The sequence below is a fragment of the Anser anser genome (assembly GCF_964211835.1).
Source record: "Anser anser genome assembly, chromosome: 4".
NCBI lineage: Eukaryota > Metazoa > Chordata > Aves > Anseriformes > Anatidae > Anser > Anser anser.
This window is the reverse complement of record NC_139724.1, coordinates 22,168,613-22,188,940: the sequence shown is the minus strand read 5'-3', so window position 1 is coordinate 22,188,940 and position 20,328 is coordinate 22,168,613. Positions and strand designations below refer to the sequence as shown.

The 20,328-nt window shown below is 36.9% G+C and overlaps 1 protein-coding gene across 5 annotated transcripts in view; it reads left to right on the top strand.

Annotated features, from left to right (window-relative positions):
* The window catches only part of LOC310899262 (teneurin-3-like), a 1,088,357-nt gene that overhangs the window by 842,853 nt on the left and 225,176 nt on the right, over positions 1 to 20,328 (top strand). For all 5 annotated transcript variants that reach the window (XR_014584113.1, XR_014584114.1, XM_083835486.1 and 2 more), the window contains exon 13: positions 7,269 to 7,320. The gene's annotated coding sequence lies outside the window, so the exon portion shown is untranslated. The remainder of the gene's footprint in view (positions 1 to 7,268; positions 7,321 to 20,328) is intronic.

Below are 20,328 nucleotides of genomic sequence, written 5' to 3'. Positions count from 1 at the left end.
TCTCTTCACAGAATTCCCATTTATATTACTGGAGTTAGTCTCAAGGATAATTCACATCCCAAAGTGTAAAATCAAATCTTTAAACTGGGAACTGGGAGTCTTCATATAATATGTTTAGTTCAGTGTAATCAATAACATTAATAAATCAGTGGATTGACTGAATTCTGAAAGGATGGTAGGCTCTCACACAATAAATTGATTTTTGTTTTCTCTGTGTGAACACAGAAACACTGTAGTTAAGTGCACAGTTGGTGTAATATTGACTTTTTTTTTCCCTGATATTTAGTCACTGCGTGTTCAAGGTTGACAAGGGCAATTATATCCCACCAGTGTGTATCAGTAACCATATTTCTCGAGGGCATTGGTTTTCTCCAAAACACTTCTGGGATTTTAAGGCCTACTTTCTTTTCAGTGTTCTGCTAAAAACTTCTAAAATGAGCTGGAAACAAAATTTACATCCTCTCAAAGCACTGTTATTAACGACTGTTAAAGACTGTTGAGAGGGAAAAAAAAAATAGATGCTTGCAGCAAATGTTTGCAGATCAGCATAAGCTTTTTAAATATTTCATTTGGTTTCTTTCAGTAAATCCAGTTATGGCTGCTGAAGAGCAAACCGTCAAAACCTTTAAAGGCTTAGCCCCTCTTTTCTCATCTTTACTGCTTTACACCTTTCTAAAAAGACTTCAAAACCAAAAAAAAGTGCAAAGAACATTGCATCCAAAACCCCATACAGGTTTAGCCTAAAGTGATTATCTTTAGTTTTAGTGAACAAGGTCCAATTTGACTTTGCATATTTGAAAACTAACATAGAGTTCGTTATTACTTTCCTGACATCCATTGTAGGAAATCTTTGAAAAGAATAAATTGCATTCTATTCAATTCACTTTTATTTATTTGAGGCTCTTCTGTGACTTCTAAAATATGTAACACAGCAGTTTTCAGTGAATTTTCTGCTCTAATTACAACCTACCTAATACCAACCTGATCACAACTACAAGACAGTGATTATATTTCAGCATAACTTGCAAAGTTGTTTGAAATACATGACAATACAAGTTAAATGATTTGAAGAAAATTTGCAATGAGCTTTTAAGAATTTTTTTTTATATATTGCAGTTGATCACAATTTATCAATATAATAAGTAAGTAATACAAAGACAAAACAGAGAAAAAAAACACCCAGCTTTGGCGAGGAAGAGGAGAGTCTGATATTTAAGAACAGCATCGAAGGGTCTAAATAAACTGCTGTCTGTTCCTGTGTCTGGTTAAAACATGGAGAAGGTCTGCCTTCATATATATATCGCCTTCAGTGATGTTTGCAGCTGGGATGAGGGGGCAAAAAAATGCTTTCAGAATGTTGCATTCTCGGGATGAGATCAGAGTTGTAAAAGGTCCTGGAACAGCAAAACGTTCATTTTGAGCATCTTTTTGGCTCTTGTTAAAGTACTGCTTTTGATGGGCCAGAATTTAATTTCAAAAGTGATTAAAATAGTAATTATTTGATTCATCAGTGAAGAAATAGAGTTCCTTTAAAAGCCAGACTCCATTTAATTAACAATAATTTGAGACTTCAGTCAGTACAGATCTGAATACTAACATTATTTAACCACCGGCTTTCAAATACGTTAGGTTTCTCTCAGAACTGCCAAATTTTATCTTGCTCAGCATTTGGAAGCAATGTCCAGTGGAAAGCTCTTTGCCACAGTGCAAATCAGCCATTCTCAACTTTGTGTGAATGTGTATCATGGTCTAAACCGTGACTTTGTATGTTTACATGAAATCAAGGGAGGAGCAGAAAAAACTGTTAAAACAAAAATGGTCCATGCAAAAATGATAATGATACCACTTAATGAAAAAGAATCTAAAGATATGCTCTTTATATTCCTAAAATTGTCTTCATATGACTGCCATTGTCTTTTGCCTTTTCAAAAATATTTATATTGATACTTTTGTATGTACAACCTTGCAAGATATGATGCATTTTTCATGGTCCTGTCAACAGCAAAACTAATTGTACTCCATGTAAACAGAAAAAACATTCTTCTGTTTAAGGAATAAATCCGTGCTGAAAAGATAAGGCATATTGTTGGTTTGTGCTTATTCAAAGCTTTGTTGAAAAGTTAATAAGAGTGCAGAAAGCAATGTAGTCTTGCTCACAATAATTTAAGGAATTAAATGTTCCAGTCACTTTTAAACTGATTTATCTTTACCCCTGTTTTTCTTACATGCTTTACTCTTTCTATTAAGAAAAATCCAGTAGATATTTCAAAGCAGAAGGGCAATTTTTTATCTGTTTGTATTTGGCAATGGACTTTGCGTAGGGTAAAGTGTTGTGAAGCTGAAGAAGTTGCATGGTATGGGTGAACATGTAATTGGTAGAATGAGTAATTATAGTATGATATTCATACTCATACAACTAGCTTAAGCAATGCCAGGTTTGATATGAAAAGTGATGCACAGTGCTCTAATTATTACACATATTTTGAACGTATGTTCTGCATTATATCACAGAGAGTACTGGTCTTTAAAGTTACTTTTTGCCGTGTTACTTTTCCTATGATACCAATTATTTTAAGTGTGTATGACAGGTAACTGGCATCTTTATAGCTGTGAGGTTGCATCTCAGCAGGTTTTACCAGTAATACTGTGAACATGAAAATAATGTGTAAAGAATCTGTTCCATGGAAAAATGATATAATTTAACATAGAAAATGCAGTAAACAACATTTGACACCCCCCAACCCCCTGCAAAATTCACGGGAGAAGCTTAAGTACGTAATTTCCAAGTAATGACATTTTAACATTAAAATGTTGCATTTTCCAATGCTGTCTTTCAAAACTGTTGTTCCAATTTACTAGCAGAAGCTCTAGTGGATATGCCTCACTGTTAATAACCAGATGAATTAACAGCATGGTGAGGTTCTCTGGAGACCATATAGATATATTCTTGTTGCAAATAAATAAAGATATATATATGCGCTTATGTAGAAGGAGATAAATCTTTACTGCTAATTTACAGTTACATAGTTGAGTTTTACTCTGAGAAGGCTGTAAAATAATGCATTAGTACTGTGTTTGTCACACAAGCAAGACTGTAACAAGTTTGTATAGAAGTTATACATAGTTATAGTTGCAATATGGTTATATATGCATGTATAAAACTATATATAACCATATAGATGTATAAAACTATAGTTCTTTATATAGTTATATAAAGTTATTATATAAGTTTATATAGTTATATAAAGAACTACATCTTTTATTATTTTATTCTTATATGAATGGTACCCAAGAGGATTTACCTGGGCCCAAGAAATCTGTTCTTACTGTTCCTTTCAGCTTTAGATAGTTGTTTACATCAGCCTTTCTGTGGTCAGTACAAACATTGTGCTTGCTGGTTCCTCGTATCCCTGGGATTATTGCAGCAGATCAGTGCTTACCATGGTAGCCCGTAAAGTCCATTCGTTCATGCTGAATGAGGGTAGTGCTGAGAACCTCCAGCATCATTCATTCTCCACAGCACAGCAGCTCTTGGCTGCTTCTAATTCATATGTTACCAAGTACTTTGGATCAATTGTGCCAATGATCCAACTCAATAAACTAGTAAATAAAAATGCCCTACATGATCTTTGGCTCAGGCCTCTTTCCAGCTGTGTCTGGGGATATGGCTCAAATGCAATTTGCAGAAGAGCACTGCTCGCATAAGTAGCCAGGATGCTTCTCTGAGTTGATGGTAAATGTCTAGTCATGTCCAATCTGTTTGATATAACTTCTGAAATCCTGTGTGGAGGCTGCCATTCTGTGAGAAGCTATTTACCTGCTTTGTTTCTGTGTCACAAAATAGCTGTTTGTCTACTATATGTAGCATTTACTCGACCCTATGCTGGCTCCTTCTCAATTTGAAAACACCCCATTTTTACCATCTCAACATGTAACTGAGCAGGACAAAAAGTTTCTGTTCAGTGCCCTGAAACTGAAAACTATTTTTCTGGCATGTGAGCTATTCTTCCCCAATTCAAATCAAAGTGTGGTTTCTTACGGATGTTATCATGGCAATATAATCAATAAGGTTCCAGGTAAACACACCTTTAAAGTTAAGACAGAAATAGGATGTGCAAGATCATTCCAGTATTTTATCTGGCAAGCAACAGTGAAGTTTTATGAGCTTTTTTTGAGCCACTACTACATAAAGTAGCACTGATGTTTTACTCTCCTCTACTTTGCATGTTCTCCGTGAGATGAAAGGTTCCAGCTCAGTACATATAAATATTTCACTGATTTTGTGGGGGTGATGAACAAGAATCAGTCTCTCTGGTGGACTGCTGGAAACTGATGCAGTTTTCCAAATGTGTATTCCTTATCCTATAGGGATTCAGACCTTTTGGGAGACCTGCAACCTCCTGGAAACACAGCTCAGGGCTGGCAGTTCTATTGCTGCTTTGTTGTCTGGGCTGGGGTCATTGTTTACGGCCTTCAATTGTCCTCTTTCAGAAGCTAGTTAGGACCAGTTAGAGGAAATCTTATTTTTCTTGTTGAAAATCAGCAGTTTATGCATTCTAATAACAATAACTTCTCCTTTTTTCAGCTCAGCATTGTTTTTCAGGATGCTGGGATTCTTGTCACAGGTCTGTCGTGAGGGTTTGTGCATGAGCTGAACTACTTTAGATTAATTGCTCAGCTTTTGAATGCTCAAAACTCTGTTCAGAACCCCTCTGCTGAATTCTTATGAATTATGAAAACCAGCAGACTGCTGAATCAGACTGATTCCAGTGAAACTGAGGAATTCTGTATCTGGGCAGCTCGGAAGGGTGAAGCCTCCATTGCTGTTTATTGGACCTTAACTGGCAGCTATTTTCAGTTTTCCTTCCCGTGTTTCTGAGGGCAGCACTCTTTGATCATGCTCCAGTAAATGATGATCAGAGCATCAAAGGGAGTTAAATATGTTGGCAGAGAGTGTCGCCGGGCTTGACTTTCAAGTGTGCAATGCTAGGAATATATTCAGAAATACGACTGAACTGAATCAGTATTGTTAGGCACCTAAGAAATGGAATCACAGAGCAAAGAATTTTGGGCACAGGGTTACCTAAATCTAGAAATAAGAAATATTGAAGAGAGCAATTCTTGCTTTTCTTAAATTTGTGAAGTCATCAGTCAGAACTCATTAGCCCACCCTCCAGTGGTGGAAGATTACATTCCTGTAATTTATAATGCATTTTGAAAACAAAAGGATGAAATTTAAGATTGTTGCCATAGGTCTCTATGCATCGGCATTCGACATTCGCCTTCCAGCGTGTCTTGGTTTCAGGATTCCTGTAGTAGGATATTCTGATTACACAAATGGGAATGCTTAGACACAAGCCTGGTTACTTACTGCTTAGTTTTGTACTAGCTTATAACTAATAAATAAATAAATGTTATGGCATGGTTTTTTTTGTATGAACCAGAGGACTTAATCTTACTTATGAATAAAGCAAAAAGCAGGTCTATACAATCACATCATTTTCACTTTTCTCAGTCCTTAAATGAACCTTATGCTCACAAAAAGATGAAAAGAATGCAAAACATATTCTCTAAATAGTTCTCTGAATAGAACCACCATCAGCTTAGTGGTGCAAAATCATTCTTAGCAGTGGAATTATAGAGCCAGGTTCTCAAATGGTGTAAGTCAATGACTTGGTAAGTGGTTACTGTGCATTAGATCTTGTTCATATTGAGCATTTGTTTTTTCACTATGTAGCCACCATATTGCTACCTTTATATTGTAGTATAGAAGCTCCTTTCATCTTTATATTGACTGGACAATCAAGCTATTTATTCATTTTTATGTCTGTATGAAGTTTTTTCTTCACTTACTGTCCAGGGCCTAGACTGGCATTTAGAGTGTCTTGGTACCAGGTGGAAGAGTTTGCATTGAATTTCATTATCCAGTTTTGTGTTGGCAGATACCATAGGAAATAAATTTTGTGGTTCAGGTAGAACCTGGATGTGCAGATCCAATATCCAGCCACTTTTTTAGAACGTAGAGCCAGTCAATACTGTGATCTAATATAGTGTGTACCCAGAAGCTAAAAATAGGGTGCTGATCCTGTTTCTTAACTCTGCCTATCAGAAGTTTGAAGGCAGTATTAAGAATGACTTTCATGGTGCTTTCATGGTATCATACTGATACTCCTGATTCTTTGATCAACGCCTACTTTTGAAAATATAAAATAAAAGAAAAAATCCTAAAAATGCTGAGCTTTTACACCTGACCTATTTTGCTTGAAAGAAATAATAATAAATATATATATATTGAAATGCTCATTCACACTACATTTTTAAAATTCTGAAAGTACAGTGAAATGATACTGTTGTTGTTGGCAAGGGCTTTATTCCATGTATCCTTTTAATTTATTGATGCTCAGTCTTTATAGGTGAAATACCTATATCCTATATGAATATAGGACATATACATATAATATATATAATACCTATATGAAATACCTTGAATCCGAATTCCTGTTTATTAAAACAGAAAATCATTTTATAGTTAACTTTAGAACACCGTGAGCTTGTAATACTTATGAAAAATGCTTTCTGAAAATAGCTCTTCATATATATTCTGATATTGGGTATATTTTTCTTTTAAAAAATCAGTATCTTTTCCATATGTTTTATGTTTATTACTGTTGACTATATTGGCTTTGCAAAGCGTGAGGATAATTTGTCATATTTGCTGGTGAATACATCAACAAAATTGCTAAGTTGCTAAGAATTGAAAATTCGTATTGTCTGTGCTAAAGTTAAGAAGACCAGTACACCTTCTCTTACATTTTATGTTAAATACTCAGGCACATGGTCAGTTTTCCATAGTAGTAACAATGAAAGAACCTTTTCACATGTGAGCTGAAGAAACCAAATGTGAAAGTGAGGTACAATAAACACGAATCTACAAAATGCCACTTTTAGATTTCCTGTTCAACTTGCAGTCAACACTGTCATATGGTTCAAACAAATAAAATAGTCTCTTACAGTGTATTAATGTTTCAGTCCAGTAGCAACTATAATAAATACTTTGTAAAAGACGATCTGCATCTCACTTTGATGTTAGGAAAGATGCACAGTTAATGAACACATCATATATTACAATTCAAAGAGGAAAATAATTGTACCAAAAAAAAAATTATCTAATATTTTGCTTTTAAAAGTTGATGTAGTGTATTGTAATAGTAATTAAACAATTAAAAAAAATGTCTGACCTAATTCACCATAATCTGTTTTCTTTGTAGGTTCTTGGATCGTCTGAGACCCACCAGCATAACACCAGGTAGAAAACTGAAGGTAAGATGGAGCATCCTACAGCCTCAAGTGTTAGTGGGATCCATATATTGCATTGCTGATTCTTAAACAGCAGTTTTCTAGCTGACTAGAAATAGTTTGTCTAGCTGACTGAATAGAGCATAACTACGAAATTTCAAGAAGCCAGTCTGCACTGAGTATGCGATGTCCAATTGACTTAATCATTCTCTGTAACTTAAGCTGCTATATCTAATTTACTATTGCAATAACAGCATAGGTCAAAATATAAAATGGGATGCATGTAGTGCTAACTTCAACATGTATGAATATTTTGTCCAGGAAGGAAGATCCAAGATGATAAATGGTTTAATGTTTTGACACTTTACCCTGTTACGAGCCAGACTTACCAAGAATAGAGTATAAATAAATAAATAATGAAATTCTCAAAAGGAGCTATTAAATCTCTTGTGAGAGTTCTCAAGCATCCACAAGAAACTACTGTGGCCTACGTATGTCATATTGTGATGTTTTGTAATGATGCCTCTCTTTAGATGAATACTTGGCAAATGCCATTTGTAACCATGGCCTAAACTCTGGTGAAAGCAGATAAGAAGGGTACCATAGCTCTGAAATGGCAGCTGTTGGTGCTCACTCAAAAGTGTTTGTATTTGGCAGTGATCTGGCTGTAACCAATCTTATTCTGTCTGATTAGTACTTATATAGCATCAAGTAAGGACCGGGTTTGTTTTTTTGTTTGTTTCAGCTCAGTAATTTTTCTCAATGGTAACCGAAGTCAGGTAATTTAAAGCTTGTGAACCTCACAAAAAGGGTTCATTTAAAACCATATTCTGCATCTTGTGACACCAAGTGGAAAGTATGTTCTTCTGTATGACTACAAAAGATTTTAGAACAGTTATCAGATATGCATTCTGCTCATTAATGTTTGTACAGTATCCTGCCTTAAAAGAGCTACAGTTTCCTAGAGCAAGTCATTCAGAATTCGACTACACTCTTCAAGTTTAATGGGTTGAGCTCTTTGAGTTCCCCTACCTCCTCCTGATTGATGGTTTGTTTCTTCTTTTAATACAAAATTCAGTAAAATTTCCCACAGTGAAAAGGGTCTTTTAATTATAAAACACCAGCGTGTGGGAATGATTCAATTTACACATCAGAAAAGTTCAGTTACTTGACCATAATTTATTTTTTGTGCTGATCATTTACAGACCACAGATTCTTTTTCTTTTTTTTAACTCTCCTTCCTGCTTGCTCCCTGTACATGTAAAAGAAAAAAAGTCTCAATAACCTGGAAAAGCCTTTAGATATTGTATCACATGGTCACCAGAACTAGACACTTCATTATCAGAATTTTTTTACCAGCTTATCGCCCTTCTCATCTTCTAGTTGTGTTGTCATTATTTAATTTAAATGGGTTCTTCAATTGCTGAGTAATACAGTTTATCCTTGAATCTGACAAAGGGACAGTGCAAGTGAGGTAGGGTAAGGTATCTCACTTGTGGAACGGTGATGATGAGAGATATTTGCTAAAAAATAAGTATTTGCAGTTCTAGAGGTGCGTACAACATAACTGACCTCTATGGCCTTCTTCAGTTGTCCTCTGTAGTGCTTAAACTTGTCTCCAGGAGGGGATAATATAGCTCCACATTAACAAACAAACAAATGAAAAAATAAGAGCTATTAATACTGAAAGAAAGATCTGGAAGGACTGGGAAGTTTCAGTGCATTTTCTCTATGCTATATTAATCTTACTGTTCTGTTTTCAGAATGCACATTAAGACTTGTGTTGGTTGGTATAGCAGCTTTCAATGACAAAGCATTGTAGTTTTTGTGTGTGATTTTCCTAGCTAAATCAAAACAGTAAATCTTACTTTATGCTCGTTATGGTCATGAGAGGAATATGCAGTAAAAATGTCCAGAATGCCATTTTACAGATCTGAAATACAATTATTTAAATACATACTCTTATCTACATTTTCTTTTTAATCAAATATGGTTTGTGAACTTGACCGAGAGTTATTAGATTGTGGCCTTTTTTAGAATAAAATAGTCGATGTATTAGATGGAGAAATATGTATATATAATTTATTCTAGGTTGTATGGATAATATTCATATTCAGCTGAATACCTAACAGTATTTAATGGTTGGCTATTTGTTGCATTACACACACAAATACCATGTCTATGCTACTGAAATATACTCTTGCTACTTCTTTGACTTTGGAGCATTTAAATTTTTTTTTCCCACTTTGGAAGGGCTGTATGAGTGCCACTGGAAAAAAGAAAAAATTGTAGTTTCTTCAAATTTTTTTCAGCAATTTGAAAGGTGTTCCTCCTTTTTACCCTGGACTAAGCGTTTAGACTAAAATAGATAAATTATTTGTGTTTTGTAGTGTTCCTCTGACAGAGAAACTGAAAGATAGTCCTTGTAATACCTGTGCCTGCTGCTGTTTGGATATACTTTTATCCAGAAACACAAATATGTCCCTGAATAGGACTTATGAGCTGAAACTAGTATATGCTTGTAAAGCTAACCAGTATGAAATGTTACCTTCCAGTGCCCATTTAGTTGTTACAGGCTAAAGTAAACCAGTAAATCTGCCAGTTGATTTTAGTTTTAAACTACCACTATGGCAGCTTTTGCTAACTCATCTGGACCTTACTGTGCTTGGATTTGCGTCAGCAAAGGGAGCAATTCAGAGCACGAGGGGACTTTTTTAAATGCAATTAGTTAATTGAAATCCTTTGTTCTTCTACATCAATATTCCTGAAGCCGTGAATAGCCCATGTTTTCAAACGACTCCCAAGGTTGGTACGCTATTTGGCCATCGTGTGTCCGGAACGATGCAACCCACATGTCAGCACTCCTGCTGCTGGTGCTGTAGGAGTCCAGCAATGATGTAGGTTTTTTGGGGGAGGGTTTTTTATTTTTGGTGGTGGGTTTTTCCCTGGAAGTCCAGGCCTGTTCATTTACCAAGTAAGCCCTGTAGTGTTGTTTGAGTAGGTCTGTGTTCTTACAATTCTCAACGGTGTCCAGCAATGTAAGTCTTCAGTAGATCTCAACTGGAGCTATGAAAAAAAAAATCAAATGGTCCTAGTGGCAAGAAGGTCTCTATTGAAAGCAAATACTCTTAAATCCCCATTTTTCCAGACCATTATCTTACGACTCTTTAGTACTGCAAACAATAAGCTAATAACCATAATAATTTTAATGGTAAATGAAAATCTTTAGTCACAATTTTTATTATTACAGCTTTTATGATCACATATTTTCAAGTTCTCATCTGTGGCTTAAATGCTAGCATTTCGCTTCAGTTTTTATTCATGACAGTCAAGTGGTGTTGTACAATGTGTTAAAGGCTGGTATTTTAGTAGAGGTTTCAGTATTTAATAGATGTCCTGATGATACAGTTTTGTGGCAGAAGTATTTATTGTCACAATTTCTGTCTTTTTATCTTTTCCTTTCAAGAGCAATGTATATAAAAGTGCTGAGCATTTCTAAGCGCAGAATGTTCTCACCCCAGTACAAAGAGCCAATGGCTTCTCTTGTCGTATATACATTTTCGGACACCCATGGAATTTGTTGTTTAGTAGGCAGAGATTACAGTGACTTGAGTCTCTCCTGGTGTAACTCTGTCTATGCACTGAATGGCACAGCATCTCAAGTCCTTGCATTGTAGATACAGGATCAGAGCTGAATACCTGAAGTGCACCAACTAAAGTAGATGGTAAGCTCACCTACCTGCTATTGGTCACACAGACTTTCTTTCTTTTAACAGTATCACGTCTCTAGTTTTTCTGTTTAGATATTGGTATGATTCTGCCCATTACTATTAAACCTTTGTCAGGTTACCTGTACTTATGAGCTGCAGAGGCATGCCAATGCAAATATTTTTTCAAGTTGTCCTTAGTAGAATAAAAAGGTATTGTACTGAATCATTAAACTGACTTCTTCTCATGGCAGTCAGTCAGTCAGGTGCAGTGACATGCAGTATTGTATAGATTTTTTGACATTTGAAGACACTTCTAGCATCTTTACACAAAATTGCACTGTTTGGCATGTTAGTTATAAATGTGAGAAACATTTTTTCAACATCTTAGCCACCAGCAGGCAGTAATGAAGATGTGAGTTCTGAAATCTTCTGTCGCATCAAAGCTCAGGTCCCCATCTGAAGTTCTGAGCTGTGAATCAAGTCAGCCTGGGAATCACAGACCTGAATTCCTGCACTTCACTGCTCTTTCCAGACTACTTCTCACTCTCTATTCAAAATCTAAGGACAGGGTTAGTGATGGTGCCAGTTCATCTTTTTTGTATTAATCTAACATTTAGATTTATTTTTTTTTCCTGAAAGTAGAAAACTTCTGTTTCTAGGTCCTTTTCAAAACCACACATCTCTTCTGAGCAGTAGCTCTAAATGGTACAGAATGGCATTAGGAGGAGGGATCACTGTTTAGCCCAGCACTTTATTTAAATAGTTCTGGAAGGATGCGTTGGGGCCAGGATACTCCTCACCTACTAAAACACCACAATTTTCTGCTTTGCTTATCAAGGGAAATTTCTCTATTTCTAGTATTCTTGGCCATCAGGAATTCAGCGTCCCTGTGGTGTACAGTCTCTGTTTAAAGCCCCTTTCTGAGTTGTGTTAATTTATGAGTTCAACTTGTGAAGCCAGTGAATATATTAACTGTTGAATTTTAGTTTGTTATCATCACAATCAACGATTGCCATACTTTTAATCAGAAGTGGCCAGAGCCATTTGATCACTAATGAGCTCCATTTCATCAGGTCATTAAGCAGTTCCTGAGCATATCTACCTTAACCTGTTTAATAACAGAATAAAGTGAAGAGATGTCTCCTCTGTGAACCTCGGATGGCCTCACGTGGAAAGTGACTGCTAAAACACATTCTGATTTTGCCACATGAGCAAGATCCTGAATCTCTTGGGATTCCAGCAGAAAGTGAAAGTTAGCCCTTACTGGAGCCTCAGTGCAACATGCTGGCATATGCACAGCACGAGGCAGTGGCTGTAGAGCTTGTGCTTTGTTCATTGAAGCAGGGCTGACCTAATGCATAAGGCTCATTGATGGATTTGGTATGAAATATTCTGGGCATTTTGAAAAATACATAAACCTTCCTTCGCAGGGGGCAGGGTGGGATCTGAAAACAGGAAAACTTACTTTGTCCTTTTGAACCATTTCTGTGTTTATTGGTAGGATTCTCCTTGGGAGTATTTGCAGGCAAAATCAGGGGCTCCATTTTAGAGTACATAGTAGTGGGAAAAACACTGTGCCTAGGGAGGAGCAACATCTGTATGGTCCAGGATTTTCAGTGCTGTCTTTTACAGATTCACAGATTTCTCTAGGTTGGAAGAGACCTCAAGATCATCGAGTCCAACCTCCGACCTAACACTAAGTACTCCACTAAACCATATCCCTAAGCTCTACATCTAAACGTCTTTTAAAGACCTCCAGGGATGGTGACTCCACCACCTCCCTGGGCAGCCCGTTCCAATGCTTAATAACCCTTTCGGTAAAGAAGTACTTCCTAACATCCAACCTAAAACTCCCCTGTCGCAACTTTAGCCCATTCCCCCTCGTCCTGTCACCAGGCACGTGGGAGAATAGACCAACCCCCACCTCTCTACAGCCTCCTTTCAGGTAACTGTAGAGAGCGATGAGGTCTCCCCTGAGCCTCCTCTTCTCCAGGCTGAACAAGCCCAGCTCCCTCAGCCGCTCCTCGTAAGACTTGTTCTCCAGACCCCTCACCAGCTTGGTCGCCCTTCTCTGGACTCGCTCGAGCACGTCCATGTCCTTCCTGTAGCGAGGGGCCCAAAACTGAACACAGTACTCGAGGTGCGGCCTCACCAGAGCCGAGTACAGGGGCACAATCACTTCCCTCGACCTGCTGGCCACACTGCTTCTTATACAGGCCAGGATGCCGTTGGCCTTCTTGGCCACCTGAGCACACTGCTGGCTCATATTCAGCCGACTATCCACCAATACTCCCAGGTCCTTCTCGGCCAGGCAGCTTTCCAGCCACTCATCTCCCAGCCTGTAGCTCTGCTTGGGGTTGTTGCAGCCCAGGTGCAGGACCCGGCACTTGGCCTTGTTGAACTTCATGCAGTTGACCCCAGCCCATCGCTCCAGCCTATCCAGATCTTTTAGGACGCTTTATTGCAAGACTTGCTTTTACTTCTGTAGTGTTTTGGTATTAACAGATACAATGTTCAATCCAGGATCAGAGAATAAATATCCCAGGTGAAAAATTCTAGAATATCTTGTCACTGCTGGTTTGTAAATCTTTATACTAACTTGATATTAGACAAGTAAAATTTTACTTTCTGTGTAGAAAACCAGCTTCTTTTTTTCAAGAAAAATGTTTACAATGGCATAGAAATTGTGTTTTCTCAAATATTATGGTTACTACTAAACTAATTAGGGTGTATGGGTTTTTTTGAATAGTGCACTAGATGAAAAAGAACAGGGGCTTTTCCTTTAATAGAAGTCCCTCCACCCCTTACCCCCCTTTTGTACATACTGTTTATCACTTGCATGCCAAAAAGGATACAAAATCTCTGATTTTGTTTGTTTCTGAAGCAAAAAGTTAAATAATGTTAACAGTTTCACTTCAGCAGCATTGTAATAATGTGTCCAGAAGTAGTACAGCTCATGCTTTGAATCACCACAAGGTTTGCAGCCCTTTTATTTTAAGATGCTCAATTATTCTTGAGCCACTGAACTATTGTTTCAAAAACCATTTTGTTATTTCCTTACAAGAGGCTAAAAACCCCTTCTTGTGGTTTGTTATGGGTCTTTGAACTACTTTTTAAGGCTAATTTATGATAGATTTTTGTACTGTGATTTTTATACTTAGACTATTCAATCCATCTAACCTGAATAGCCCAAGGGAGATAAGTCAGGAAGCATAGAAATCAAGAAAACGTGAAGCTGGTACTTCAAGCTGAACCAGAAGCTAGTATAACTCAATTTGTCAGTGTGAATTTCTGGTGAGAGAACGAAGAACTTGATTTATTTTTGTTATCATTCTGCCTTTTTGCTGAAAATCTGTGATTTCTACGCTTTGTGTATACAATAAGAATTGAGTGGCAGGTTTTTGATGATTTGAGGTTGACTTCAACTATATGTATATGGGAAGGGATGGAGTTTCCTGAAAGGCGATTTGACCTCAAGATCTACTCTGATGTGGTTTCCTTTAAGGAATAGGGGTATTTTTGATGCAGTTGATGGCAAACTGGTCTCAAATTCAATTGTCATCCACATCCGTTTCTCCAGCATAAGACAGGTACCAAAAAGATGCGGTGGACTGGCTCAGTATGCTTGGAGCTACTGCACTAATTATGGTTTTTCACAAAACTCATTTTAACACTATAGTGAGACAGAATGAAAGATGAACAAATGCAAGATGGTCATTGACCTAATCGTCTTTTAATGAGGAAAAAGAAAAGGACAGGTCATTTGAATGACACAAGTCAATGAACCAGATGGAACTCATTAGAAATTAAGGAACTGGTTGGTTTTACATAGACTTCCTAAGAATTGTACCAAAATTCAGATGTAGAAAATAGATGTAAGATACAGGCTCCATGTAATAATTTTAATTCACTTGATAATAGCTGCATCAAAGGCTATAAAATAGTGTAAAATATATACTTAATTTATTCACTTGTTACATGGGTAATGCTATTTATGTAGATATAGAGAACCTTAACAGGGTCCTACTGAGTTTTTTGGAAAGTCTCCAAAAATTGCAGCTCCAGTACGTGTAAAGCTGAATGTGAAGCCTGAGATGTACCATAAATGGTTCAATTCTAATTTGCTTTTTCAACAAAACTTTGATATGTACTATTTTTCTTCTGTCAGCAACAATATTAACTGTGCTGTATTTTTTTTATATAAAAGAAAAGCAAAGGATTGTTTTCCTCTGATCTGTGTGTTAAACAGTTAACAAGGTAGTTACATATTTAGTCACTGAGATTGAACCTGATATAAGAGGCAACACAAGCTATCTTCCACAAATACCTGAAAGGTAGGGTAACCGTGCCTAAATCTAGGAGCTCCAGGCGAGACCTTGCACGTATTTCTATTACTGACTACGTATCTGTCATGTGGAAAAAAGGTCTAATCTCAGCTGTAAATGCTGAGAATTACATGTCATTTTCCTTAGAGCAATAAATGCTCTTTTGTCTGTCTAGATTTTGTTATATGTTTTGCACATTAATTCCTAACAGTGCTGCTCTATGTCACTAAAATATCAAAATCTAATCAGTCAGCTGGCAGTAAATGGAAAAAATAGAAATTCATAGCAAAGATTAGTGATATCTAAAAGTGGTTTATGGGTCCTAGTGGGATTCCTCCTTTTTTAACAACAAAGTGCAGAGTGAAAGAATATGCACAGCTTACTTTGTCTTCCTACTTCTTTTGATCTGAAAGAACAATCAGATAAGGCTGATTTCTGAAGACAGTTCAGAATGAACAGATTTCAGTTGCCCCCAGTGATAACCATCCTTGTCAACAGGAGGCATTCCAGGTACTGACACTAGAGCCCTAAATGTTCAGACACTGAACATTTTATCTTTTATTTTAAAAACTACTGCTGGGAACTCTCTTTATAGAATGCAATGGATGATGAGTATTTAGAAGAAGAATGAACCCTGAAGGAGAATAAAGCCCAAGCCTCAGAGACTGTCAGTGAACACCAGAAGGACAGAAAAATTTGAGGTTAAGGTGGAGAATTTCATACATACAGAAAACCTGAAGCTGTGGAAAATGGAAGAATAGAACTCAGGAGTTACAAGCTACAAAATCACAAATAAGAGAATTTAGGGGCCCTGGCCCTAATGGGCATTTGTCCGGATCATTGAGTCAGTGGACACACTGTCAAATTTCAGCAAAATGAAGTGCCTTTTCATAGGGAATGCTCAAATTTCGGATTTACTGGGGTGCTAATAATCAAAGTTGAGGTATGTGGATTAAACCAGTGTGTAGCTACCTTTTGTAAGCCATATAACTGTAATAAGTGTCATCAGTCTCTAACTCACAAGCTTCAGCTGTCAATTATTTTTTTTAGAAAACAGTGATTTTTTGGCATGAAGTGGCAAGTTGCATTTCACATGACTCATATACATTGTACAAAGCTTATTAAGCATGGTGTAGTGTGTTATGAAAGTTGATTGTTTACAAATGTAAAGATAGTAATATTTTTCAGATTTAAAGGTATTTACACCCTGAATGCTGTGCAATACTGATGATCACTTTTAAAGTTAGTAGTTAACTGTATTTATGATTATCTAAGTTAGTCATTGATAGCTTAATGCACCTCAAAAACAGCATAAAATACACTACTAGCACTCTTAACATCACATCAAGGATAATTAATTTTGAATGAACAGATGCAAATGAATTCATAATAAGAGGTTTTTAGTGTGCTTATTACTGCCACTACACTTTAAAAGTGTGCCTGAAAAAAATGCATGTTATTTCTTATCTTGTCTGCCTTCAAATAGTTTGTCTGTCTACCAAACCTAGATACGACATTTAAACACATTGATCCCAGTCCCAGTTTCCCACTGGTGTCATTGTTGCTTTCATGTGTTTTGAATAAAGTCCTTCATCCCTTTTTATATTCCTAACTGGGGCAGAGGTAGTCAGTATCAGAGAGTTCCCAAAGATCTTTAATGATAGGAGCTCCTAACATCTGACCAGGCTTGGTCAGGTGTATCTTGTAGTCCAGTAGATTTTTCCAGCATGTTGATACAGCAAATGCTGGTATTGATGAATTGATAGCTGGATCAATATTTTTGAATGCCCATCAGTAGCAAAGAAGAAAAATCAAACATATGTTTGAAAGTGTCAGACACTGAGGAGGATAACTAAAGGTCTTTTCTCCTCTTCCTCCTTTCCAGTATCTTGGTTTATTCCTTGATCCTTTAACCAGTTACTATGTGTACAAGGAGTGCATGGATTTTAGGACACATGCAGTATGTCTCTGCATCTTTGCTCTAACTATAGCTGCTCTTGATGCCAGGCTGCCCAGTTTCCTGGAATGTGTCCTCTTCTCTTTCTCTCTCTCTCTCTTCTTTTTTTTTTTTTTTTTCCTGCCCAGCAAGGAAGATACAATGCCATAACTTTTTCATATATCCTTCAAAACAGTTGAAGGTCTTTCTGCAGAGGATCAAGGCTGGGAAAGTTAGGAAGCGTTCAATAACTTCTGGGTGACTCCATGTGTGTGTCTCTGGCATTCATTTCCTTCACCACCCAGCAGTAGTATCTGTAAGATAATATTCTAGGAACACAGTTTTACGTGAAGAGCTGTACAAAATGTGAACATGATTATTTGGCACACTGCTCAGAAAAGGTTACATTTGTGGCAAGTGTGAAATATGACTTCTCAGTTACGTATCCTGAAACAAAATTTTCAAATGAAAAAGCAACGTTCCAATTGAAAAAAAAATAAAACAAATATCTGTTCAGCTTACTGTATTTTGCTAAACAGTTTTGAAGTCTATATGCATGAAGGCAATTGGAAAAATTGTGTTAAATATATGTGTTGCAAATACCTGTAAACTTCAAGATGGGCGCTAGGTTGCACGCAATTTGATTTGTGATGGTGAAACACATATTGAACATGGAGGCACTTAAACTGTAAATCCAATGAGACTGTCCTCTTTATCTAAACTTAATCTGACTTTTAGCCAGCCAGGCCCTTCAGAGCTTTGACAAGATTTGTGTACGTTGGGCAGATAAGCATGGCCATCGCTCTGGAGTCCTCTACTGCTATCAAACATGCACCATTAGGTAACTGGAGATTGAAACCATACTGTAGGCTCATATAAAACTAGAGAGCTCTATCTTACAGTTAAGTATGTAGAACAAAAACCTGATGCAGAAGGAAAAAATATTTTTGCCCTATATTTTTTCCTAAAAAATATAAAAGCTTTCTTTATACTTTATGTAGCAGGTTTTATGTCAATGACACTGATCTTGAAGCCCACCTTGCTGATTTTTGTTTCATGATGACTGAAATGCCTACGCATCACTTTTATGTAAAGTTATACAGTGTTGACAGATCCTGTAGTCCTTCTATGACAGGGCAGTATGAAAACCTTTCTTTCCCTGACTACCGAAGAAATCACTGGGGTTAAGTGACAGGGCTCTACCAGTGATTTGTCTGTCACAGAGAACTGTAAATTGTAGCCTGTCTCCAGGATAGAGTTTAGACACATTCTGAGATTAATGGTTTTGCATAGACACTTTGGACTTCAAATGATTTCGAGATAAGCTCCGTCAAGAAGATTCTTCCAGTCTGAACTCAACTAAAAGTGCTTTACATTTCAGCTACATTTATATGAAACTTTGTTGGTACAGAACAGACAGTTTGTTATAAAGTGAAGTGGCATCTCTTATATTCCATACTACATACAATTTTCACCTCCAGCTTAACTCTTTGTGACAGATTTCCTTTTTTTTTTTTATTGTAGTGGTTAACATTTTTGAGTAACAGACAGAAATAAGACTTTGTATTTACATGACTGAGCAGCCTGTATCTTTCCTCTTAAAGGAGCATAGCTGGGAAGGCAGGTCTATATCCTAACTGAGGGAAGAGTTGTTCATACACCTTAAGTAAAGTGTACAAACCACCTGGGAGAGCATCTTGGTTTGAGAATGTGCTAATTCATTCATTTTTCAAAGCCTCGGTTGATAATTGATATATGTTCTGCAGTAATCTATGAGATCCCGTAATTCAGGGACTGTGACTTAAGACAAAGATGATGAGATTTTATTTTTTTTTTAAATGTGATCAAGAGAAAATGTTTGTCAAAGAATGAAGCAAATGTAGACAGGCCTTTTACATGTATTCAGTAGTTGCCTGATTGAAAAATATAAAGAGGAAGAAAGCACCTATATCATTGCTATTGGTCGGCTTTCAGATCTTCTGAATATGTACTGAAAATGGTATGGCTTCAGTAGAATATTGCATAGGCAGATACAGCAGCAGTGGCAGAGCCATGTGAGAACCAGCGTAACAAGAGGGGGAAAATGTATCTTTCTCATAGCTAAGCTGTAGTTAATATACACTGCCTCTCCCCAGGTCATATAAGGGCTAAGAGAAACTACCAGGTTTACATAAAGAGAGTGGCCAATGGATTGTTGACCGAATACACCCCCCCAGGGTCTGACAGCTGGGGCCTCCTTGTGCGCTGCGAACGGGAATCAGAATTTTCCTGTCAGGGGACACTGGTTTTCTTCTCTGCTCACCTTAGCACCGGTGCTGGTTTTTGACCTCAAGTTTCAGAGTTGTATCATGTAATAAAAGGAGAGTTACAAGATCTTTTTGGAGGAAAAAAAAAAAGTGTAACTTTTGTTTTACAAATGATATGCTTAGATTTGTTCAAACATTTATAGGAACGTCTTAATGATTTTTTAATTTCAGCATTTAAGCTTTGACATACAATATTTGTGAGTCTTGTTCATAATATTTGTGACAGAAACATTGATTAAGATATACAGAAGACCAAGGAGAAAACAGATGGATTTAAACTGCAGGTCAGAAGTTTATTAACTTAATGTAATGTAAATGTTAAGTGGGTTATGTGGAGGGAGTTACAGGAGTCCTGTCATAAAATCCCATAGCAAATGCAGTGTCATCAGTTAATATGTTGGTGATTTGAGCACTTCTTGCTCCTCCATGGCAGGTAAAGGAGGTACAAACTGGACACTATTACTAGCAAATTTTTCACATCTTAGATTTGAAGGGCTACAGTCCACCAGGAGAATAGATGAAAATTCCCACTTTTGGGAGCAAACCAACTGGAATTTTATTAATAGTGAGTGTGGACCTCAGACTGCTAGTGACTAATTAGCAGTCATAAGCTTTAGAAGCCATTAAGAAAAGGTTTCTGTACTTAGTGGTGTTCAACGTCCTGTTTTGACAGAGAGGTGAAGCCATCTTTCAGGAGCTGGTTTTGTGTTACTTGATGTGCTTGATTCTCTCCTTTAGAAATTTAATTGTTCTTG